This window comes from Sus scrofa, unplaced genomic scaffold (genome assembly GCF_000003025.6).
Source record: "Sus scrofa isolate TJ Tabasco breed Duroc unplaced genomic scaffold, Sscrofa11.1 Contig1471, whole genome shotgun sequence".
In the NCBI taxonomy this organism is placed as follows: Eukaryota; Metazoa; Chordata; class Mammalia; order Artiodactyla; family Suidae; genus Sus; species Sus scrofa.
In genome coordinates this window covers 6552-16266 of record NW_018084887.1, presented here as the reverse complement: position 1 = coordinate 16266, position 9715 = coordinate 6552, and the positions used below count along the sequence as shown (strand labels likewise).

The following is a 9715-nucleotide window of genomic DNA, read 5'->3' as shown; positions in this document are numbered from 1 at the left end:
AAGGATCATACACCATGATCAACAAATCGAGAAACCGTCTCATTTACAATTGCATTAAAAAGACTAAAACATATAGGAATAAACATAATTAAGAAGGTAAATACTTATACCAAGGAAATTATAGGGCACTATAAGCCAGTGATAATGGAAAAAATAAAAATCATTATTTTAAAAAACCCACAAAATTACAGGGTACTGATGAAATAAACTGAAGATGACACAAACCAATGGAAAAATATACCATGATCAATAATTGGAAGAATTAATATTGTTAAGTGATGATCATACCCAAGATAATCTATGGATCCCATACAACTCAGTATAAAAATACCAAAGCCATTTTTTACAAAACTAGAAAAACATAATGTTATTTTTTTATGGAAACAAAGAAGAATCTATACAAACCAATCAATCTTAAGAAAGAAAAACAAAGCTGGAGCCATTATGCTTTCTGGTTTCAAACTATGCTACAAAGCTACAGTCATCAAAACAGGTTGGTAATGGCACAATAAAATAGACACATAGGTTAATGGAACAGAATTGAGAACCTAAAATGTACTCATACTTATAGGGACAATTAATCTACAACAAAGGAGGCAAGAATATACAATAGGGAAGACAGACTCTTCAGAGAAGAGAAGGAAAATCGAGAGAGCTATATGCAGTGTAATCAAACCTGAAAACTTCCCCATACCATACACAAAAGTAAACTCAAAATGGAATAAAGACCTGAAACCACAAATCTTCTAGAAGAAAACATAGGCAGTAATCTCTTGACAATGGTCTTTGCTATATCTTTGGATATATGTCCCTGTGCAAGGGAAAGCAGCTAGACTGTGAGGAGGAAGCTCTGAATGGTTGCAAGGACAAGCCCTTTAGTTCATGCCACTGGAAAGGTGGTCCTTATTTATACATATAAGAAAAATACATCGGTTGAATTGTATGTAATTGTGTGTCAGTATATGTCCATATTATCTATATTTGTTAAATAGGACAATAGAAGTTCCCATCGTGGCTCAGTGGAAATAAATGAATCCAACTAGGAACCATGAGGTTGCAGGTTTGATCCCTGGTATTTCTCAGTGGGCTAAGGATCCAGCATTGCTGTGAGCTGTGGTATAGGTCACAGATGCAGCTCAGGTCTGGCTTGCTGTGGCTCTGGCATAGGCCAGAAGCTGTAGTTGCAATTTGACACCTAGCCTGGTTGACACCTAGGCTGGGAACCTCCATATGCCCTAAAAAGACAAAAAAAGGACAATAAAAGAATAATGAAGCTTAATGTATGAATTAAAAATAAGTTCAGTGTTACAAATGCCACTTATAGCTAAAAAGTTAATTAACAATGTTAATATTACAAATATATGATTGTGTATATGAATATCTGTCCTTTGCTTATTTTAAACATTCAATTATGCTTCCAGTATATCAGACATTCCAAAACGGTCTGCACAAATGAATTCCATATCCAGCTACAGGCTGCCACTAAGAAAATAAGAATATAAGTAAGACCATTCATATAAGGCCATTGCACCAATGACTTTTTATAAAAAGTAAAGAAAATAAATATATGGTTCAGCAGTTATCAACTTGTTCTTGGATCAAAGCAGGAGAGACAATGAAATGAAATGAGTAAAATCACTAACTCCACATTCGTAGAGACCTAGGTACAAATCCAGGGTTTTCTACTTAGTTATATTATGTGATGGGGAAAAGTTATTAAAAATTCTCAAACACTTGGATTCTAACATTATGACCAAGCATAATAAAAATGCCTATTGATAGGGATCTTGTGAGAACCAGATAAGGCAATACTGATAACAAAATATTTATGCAGTAAACAGTACATGGAAAAATCACAATAAATGCTAGAAACAAGTCCCCAGAGCCTTTGGCATAGAACAGAAATGACAATGTTTTTAATCCTAATATCTTCTTTCAAGGATGATAAGTATTGTCACAATACTTTCAAGGATGATAGGTATTGTCACTCAGTCTTGTACTTATTCACAAACATAACATACTTATTTTGCCAAAGATAGATGGTGTTGTTTAAATATGTGACATTTTAAAATATATTTAATAATCCAAGAATAAATGTTTGTGGCCTCTTGGCTCCCAGGTGTCCAATTCTTTTTCAGGTAAATTCATAGTCCAATTTTTTTTTAATTTAAAAATCAAATAGAGCATAAAGTGGAGAAAAAGACCAAAGTTCTATAGTAATCTAAAAGCCAAATCATTATTAGGCTCTCTACTTTTCTTATCTCGGGGGTTCCTAAGGGAAATACCATCTCAGAATTAAAATGTTCATTAAATATAAACAAATCAACCTACTCATTTTTCAGATAAGAGGAATTTCCAAAATTAGTATGAAAATTTTGACAATGGGGAGTACAGTGTCCTTATAGTTTATGATCACAGAGTATATGATATGAAATCTTCTAAAAGGTAATTCTCCTAAATGCAATGTATTGGTCAGATGAAAGCACAAATCTGCACCCTAAAGCCCCACTGCCACCTCCATCTCAGCCTCAGCACCAACAGGAGCAACCTGAGGAGGCCAACAGAGCTGCTCACACAACCCTGCCACCCAATGTCCTCAAGATGGTGGCAGCAGGGAGAGGGGCATGAAGAAACCAGACAGTAGGCACAGGGGCAAGGGCCTGGGCACCCCAGGAAGAGGTGGTGGCAGGATGGGGCTGCTGCTCATAATCATGGCATGGGCCATTCTTGGCTCATTCCTCATGCTCCTCACCCAGTTCTTGCTGCTTTGCCACAAATAGCCCTAGCTGCAGCCTGACCAGGCCAACCATGCAGCTTATGGCTTCCACTATAGCCCTGAGGGAGTACCATTGTGGCTGAAGCAGCTTGGATAAGGAGTCCTCCAGCGGGCCCCCTGAGGGTGGCAGGACCCAACCCATGAGATCCTCAACCCCGCTTGGTGGGAGAATTGCTACTTCCTCAATGCCACCATCCTGTTCCTGTTCCTGGAGCTTCGGACACTGCACTAGCCTGCCAGAGGGTCACCAAAAACATCAAGTTGGAGTTCCAGGAGCTGCTGCAGACCATGACCACCAGGCACCTGATGGAGGGGCTGAGCATGCAGGATGTGTGTGAGGGATATGTTCCTGGGCAAGAGGGTGCCCTTCATCAAGAACATTTGGCTTCTCTAGCCAGTTGGGCCCTCAGCCACCTGGAGCTCAAGAGCCTCAAGGGATAGGCACTGCCCACCACTTCCACTGCAGAGCTTATCTTCAAGGTGGAGATGGAGTACAATGGGGGCTTCCGCTTGGCCATAGACATGGACCTGGTCTTCTGCAAGTCCAGCTATCTCTTCATCAAGCTGTCCCCAATGGTGGGGAGCTTGAGCTTCTTCCTCATTCTTATGCCCTTCACCCACTGGTTCTTCTCCCTTGTGGAGAACCCACTGATGGACTTCGGGGTGTGGTCCCAGTTCCAAGGGAAGTCCATGCCCCAGCTCAACTACATCATTTTCAACCAGCTCAAGAAATTCTTCAAGAGCAAGCACACACTTTTGAGTTACAAGATCAGGTTTAAGCCATTTTTCCCATTCCTTCTTGCAAGGATTTGAATAAGATGAAGAGCATATCCATATACAACAATGGGCATTTACAGAAGGCTGACTTAAAGTTACAGTGTTAGATGTAGTAGGTTACTTATTTTTGGATCCTATGATAGAGAGGCAAATATTCATTGCACACTTGAGCTGAGCAGTAGTGTTTGGGAAGAAAAACAAAGGAGTTCTAGGGAGTTCCTATCATGGCACAGTGGTTAACAAATCCAACTAGGAACCATGAGGTTGTGGGTTCGATCCCTGCCCTTGCTCAGTGGGTTAATGATCCAGCATTGCCATGAGCTGTGGTGTAGGTCACAGATGTGGCTTGGATCCTGTGTTGCTGTGGCTCTGGTATAGGCTGGCAGCTGCAGCTCCGATTAGACCCCTAGCCTGGGAACCTCCCATATGCCATGGGTGCAGCCCAAGAAATGGCAAAAAAAAAAGACAAAAAACAAACAAACAAACAAGAAAAAAGAGTTCTATTGAGATGGTTGAATTAATAAAGGGGAATTTACGGTGTTGGATTTACACTTCATCTTGTCCAGTCAACACTTCATCTTGTCCAGTCAACTGATGGGCATGTCATAATTGAGACTGTGGCCCCAAAATCACCTGCTGAAATTGCAGATATTCAGTGGGAAGATCAACTAATTGCTATTGGAGGTGTGAAAATTACATCTACACTGCAAGTGTAGAAGCTTATCAAGTAGGCTGGCAACCAAGTCCTGGTGTATTACGAAAGGCCTGTCGGCCAAAGTGTGGTGCTGCAAGATAATTTTGGAGTTGAAAGAAAACTTTCTGTCAAGCTCATGCCAGTCAAACTATGAAGAGGAAACAAATGGGTTGGCAATAGATGCTGAAAATAGAGACTTGGATTCAGAATTTGAAGACTCAGAGAGTGATGTCAGAGCACAAACTGAGGTCAAAGATGAGGCACAGTCATTAAGGCACATTCCCAAATGTATGCCAACAATACTTTCTGTGAAAACCTCTTGGAAATATATCACCAGTTTTACACCAGAAATCAGCTGTAGGAAGGCACCTGCCACCACCAAAACTCCCATCCAAAGAAGGACATAAATCCTTAGCCCTGAAAACTTCTGAGATAACAGAACAAGCACAAATATCAAAACCCACCCAGGGACCCACTTTCAAACCACCTGTGCCACCATGACTGCAAGTGAAAATTCCTTTGCCTTCTGCTGATGTTGCAAATTGGGCAGAATGAGATATTCCTGTTGAAAGCCCAGAGAAGGTGCTTTTGCTGCTACCTCCTGCAGATAAACCTACTGAAAAGCAAGAAAAAAATCTGGATCACATAGAAGAAGCTGCAGCTAGACAGTTTTTAGCAAAGCAGGAAGTGGTGAAAGATTTGATGTCAGAAATTTCCTGTCCTCCTAAGGACAGTTCAGATGACCCTCAAACATAGGAATCATCAGAAACTCCTTATCATAATGAGCTAGGAAGATGGAAAAGAACCAGAGGCAGCTGATTCTGACATAGAGGCCTGCCACAGATAATTAAGCATAACAATGTGTGGTACATGGATCAAATTATGGGGTCTCATCTCTTGGGGGCATGTTAGCTTTAAACTTGAAGTGGTGACTTTAGAATGCTTAGACATATCAACCATGGAATACTTTTCCAAATTCAGACTGGAAGTCCCATCACCTAAGGCCATTGCCATAAAAACCACACTACACAATCTGAGTATGCAAAATGGGTTCAATGACAAATTGTGCTTTGGTGATATCACTGTTCATTTCAGATATTTGAAAGAAGGAGAGCCAGTGCATCATGTAGTAGAGTAACTTAGAGAAAAAAAAAGAACTCCATTTGGTGAAGTGGTTTCTCCCTTGACTAAAGAGGAACACTTTTTTGGACAGATGGGTTTAGCAGAAAATAAACATAGTTTCCAAGATACTCAGTTACAGAACCCAACTTGGTGTGACAAAAAAATTGGACTAAAGCTCATTCCCAGTTTATGTTCTGTGCTTATGTTTGACATAATAAATGTCAAGAAAAGTGTCTATCCAAGAGTCCTCTTTGTGGAGCAACTGATCAGCAGATAGAGAGGGCCCTGAAAAATCTCTTGCTGGAAGGACAAGAAACCCTCTTAGGCCTGCTCCCTTGTGTTGATGCTGAAGCTGGCATGTCAGTCAATAGAACAACAGGTTTGACAAGACATATTATCAATACAAGCTCTTTTTTGTTAAATCTGCATCAGGTCTCTAAAACTCACCTTTCTGAGTCAGAAACTGATCTAGTAGATCCTTTGCCAAAACACATACCTAACACATCAGACAGCAAAGGCAGTGACACAGAGGTCTCTGGTCCAAAACGTCACTCTAAATGGGGCAACAGCATGGAAATAAAGTTAGTAAGAAAGGAGGGTGGTCTGGATGACAGTGTTTTCATTGCAGTTAAAGAAATAAATCATGACATGCACAAGGGCTTGCCTACAGAGGAAAGGATCCAGAAATTAGAGTTCATGCTAGATAAAGTGCAGAATGAAATTGATCAGGAGTTGGAACATAATAATTCCCTTGTTAGAGAAGAAAAAGAGACAACTTATTTGAGGAAAAAAAAAAAACACTTCTTTCTGCTGTTTTAGCTAAGTCAGGTTAAAGACTACAAGCTCTAATACTTTTTATGAGCCATTACATTGCAGGCATTGAAGGTATTGAAACTTTAGAAAGTCTGTCTTTAGATCAGCACTCCAAAAATAAATAAATAAATAAGCAAGTACACAGATGATACAGAAGAAGAACTTGATAGTGAAAGAAGCCAACTAATAGAACATCAGCCATTCAGTAGCATATCAGATGACTTGTTTGGCCCATATGAGTCTGTTTAAGTCTGTTTCAACCTTCAAGTAATTGAGGAAAAGTTGCATTTAAAGTACCACAGATACAACTCATTTAACTCTCTTATTATGCACTTTGGACTGCTCCTCCACAGTTATTTGCTGGTGTAAGAACTAGAGGTGTAAACGTTGTTTTCCAGAAAAAAATGACCATCTCCCTAAATTGGTTGTTTCATATTGTATTTATAGACATGCTTTTTGGGTTTTTACTGGGAATTTATTTTTACTAATTTATCTACAAACTTTTCTAATTAGGTAGGATAATTCTGGGTGTTTATGTGTGATGTCTTGTTATTTCTCCTTCCTCTTCCTAGTTTTGAATTAGTGTTAAATAGGATACTGTCCATATTTTATTTTCCCTCACAGTTATAACAATAAATTTGCTGCATGCCCAAACTGACAACAGAAATCATTGAGGGAACAGGTTTTGAATTTTACTTTGTGTTATAAAGTTGGACATTCTACTTGCTTGAGATTTTTGTTATTTGGAGGTTTTAGGGGATGCTTTTTTTGTTTTGCTTCTGCCAAATGTGAAAGCAAAAGCCACAGCTTTAGTCAGTTATACTGATTTGGTAAACAAAAGAAAAAAAAGTTTGCATATACTGCTTCCTTCTATGCTTCTGTGAATTTTTTTCCTGAAGTGTCTGTTCAGTTTAAGTATAATAAGTCTCTAGTGATTAATTTGAAGAGCTTTCATTGAAAAACAAAATGTAATAGGAAATAAATATAGAATGCAGTTGATTGAGAATTTTGAGAGGATGACAAGATTAGTTAAAAGAGAATAACCAGTAGGATTTTGAAATGTATCCTTTCAAAATGTTGATGATTTCCTTTCAAGTGGAAGTTCTAAACATTTATGATTATTTGTCATCTTCAGTTCTCCCATAGGAAATAAAGCACATGCAAGGATATTTGAAGTTTAAGAGGACTATTTTTAAAGGGAACTTGCTTCGTTGTTTTGTTTTAAAAATAATTTCATGCATGAAAATGTAGTGAGAGAGAGGAATCATGCAAAAATTGATTTGTTGCTTTTCTGACATCCTACAGGCTTAAAGGAGTGGTGATCATTCTGAATGCTTCCAATGTATTTATTCATTTAAAAAAAATAGACAGCATAAATACATAGGAGTTGGACCAGTTCCCTTAAAATGAAGTTCTATTCAGATACTCAGTCCATCAGTGGATACCAGTAACACACGCCTGAGAGAAAATGTGTGAGCATGACCTTCATTGGTATACCATAAAATTTTTGGCCTTTTATATGACTATAACATATATTTACATATGTTTTTCCCTTTTGTAGGTAACTACTGTCATAATTGATATACAGTGAAATGGACAAGAATTTTAACGGTGGAACAGCTTTTACAGCTGGCAGGAAAAGGCATAATATAGGAGTAAGTATTCTGGCCCAGATCCTATAACCTGGGACTCCATACAAGAGTATATGGAGTTGGCCATTAGTGAGTTGTGTAACCATAGTGAAGCCAACAAAATGTCTCTATGCTGCAGTCTCTCCAGCTCTAAATAAGGAATAAACAAAACTACCACACAGGATAGTTGTGAGGAAAACAATAGAATAATTACAAAAGTTCTCTGAACAGTAGAAAGCTAGTCAAATAAAAGGGATAACAGATGGCCAACATACACATGAAAAAATGCTCAACATCCCTGATTATTACAGAAATGAAAATCAGACTACTACCAGATACCACCTCACACCAGTCCTAATGGCCATCATTAATAAGTCCACAAATAACAAATGCTGTAGGGTGTGTGGAGAAAAGGGAATCCTCCTGCACTGATGATGGCAATGTAAGCTGGTACAACCACTATGGAGAACAGTATGAAGGTACCTTAGAAAACTATACATAGAACCACCATGTGACTCAGCTATCCCACTCTTGGGCATATATTTGGATCTATGCTCAGTGTAATAACCAGTTTTCATCTTATCATTTAAAAAATCATTTACCACTGATAACCTGGAAGGCAGAGTAAATGGCTGGTGGCTTTGGATTTTACCACGGAAGTTTTAGGGACATCCAGGCATTCTGCGGAAACTGAAATATTTGAAAGGGCAGTAGAAATAATGAAAAACTATAGTTTCATAAAAATGTAGTCATGTTTTAAACATATTTAACTCTGTAAAACCTCAATTATGGAAAGCTCAGTAATGCCGCCAATGATATTTGTAAAAGATACCTTCAACGTAGTATAGTGTTTTTATATTTACTGGGAGAGGCAGTAGAAACATCACAGTTGTATGTTAGTGCAAAGAGGGGGAAATTGAAAGCACAACTGTATGTAAAGAAACTGTGAAACCACATCAAAGAATTGTCAGAAAGGTTCAACATAGAAAACAAAACAGCAAGAGTACCAGGTTGATACTATTTCCAGTATCAAGAACAAACTAGTCAATAAATTTAGTGCTTTTCTCTGAGTGGAAGATGCAAGAGTCTGGGCTTACAGGAATCAGTTTGTTGAAAGGCACCACAACTCTCTGGGGTCAATGTCCTGGTTTTCTCCATTGTGAATCCTGTCACTTCCTGGGGCACAGTCAAAAACATCCATATGTGAAATTTAGAATTCCTCAGAGGAGGGAGAGTCCTCTGGGCAGAGGTGGTTCTGGACCTCTGGCGTGGCTTTGGCTTCCATGCCCAAATGCCCTGTGGCAAGTTAGCCCCACAGACTCAGAACTGTCTGTGACACCAGCACCACCGGCAATTCTGCACATGACCATTTTCCCCAACTCCATCCCACTGTTATGCTCCAGCCACAGCCAGGTGGGGACAGAGCTAGAACCAGGTATCCTGACTCCATGTCTAGCACAGCCCCCAGGCCAGGCTGCCCCTCCAGGTGCCTCACCCCTTCCCCATGGGAGTTGCCTCAGGCCTTTGTGGGGCCCTCGGACCCTCGACATGACAAGACAAACCTGGCCAGACCTCAGTGCTGGGGAACGTCCTGCCCACTGAGGTGTTTAATCCCTTTGCTATATAACAAGTGAGGCCACCTCTGACATTCTACTCTGTGTCCCCATCCAGATCATCCTGTTCTTGCCAACTGCCTCTTGGCTCTTGCAGGCAGTAAGCCCAGAAGTCACAGGCCCAGACACACTGTTCACTCATGGTTCCAGAGCTCTCTGTCTGGCAGGACAGTAGGGGTTGCAGTGAGGTAGGGGTGGCATTTCAGTGAGGTAGGGGTGGCATTTCACTGCAGAAATCAGGTCAGAAAGAGGACAGGACATTGGATCCTCTGCAACAAGGAGCCTAGCC

At 39.8% G+C, this 9715-nt stretch overlaps 1 pseudogene; it reads left to right on the top strand.

The window, feature by feature from the left end:
* Nucleotides 1–2690: 2690 nt before the first annotated feature.
* On the top strand, nucleotides 2691–6431 carry LOC110258170 (annotated as a pseudogene).
* Nucleotides 6432–9715: the final 3284 nt, after the last annotated feature.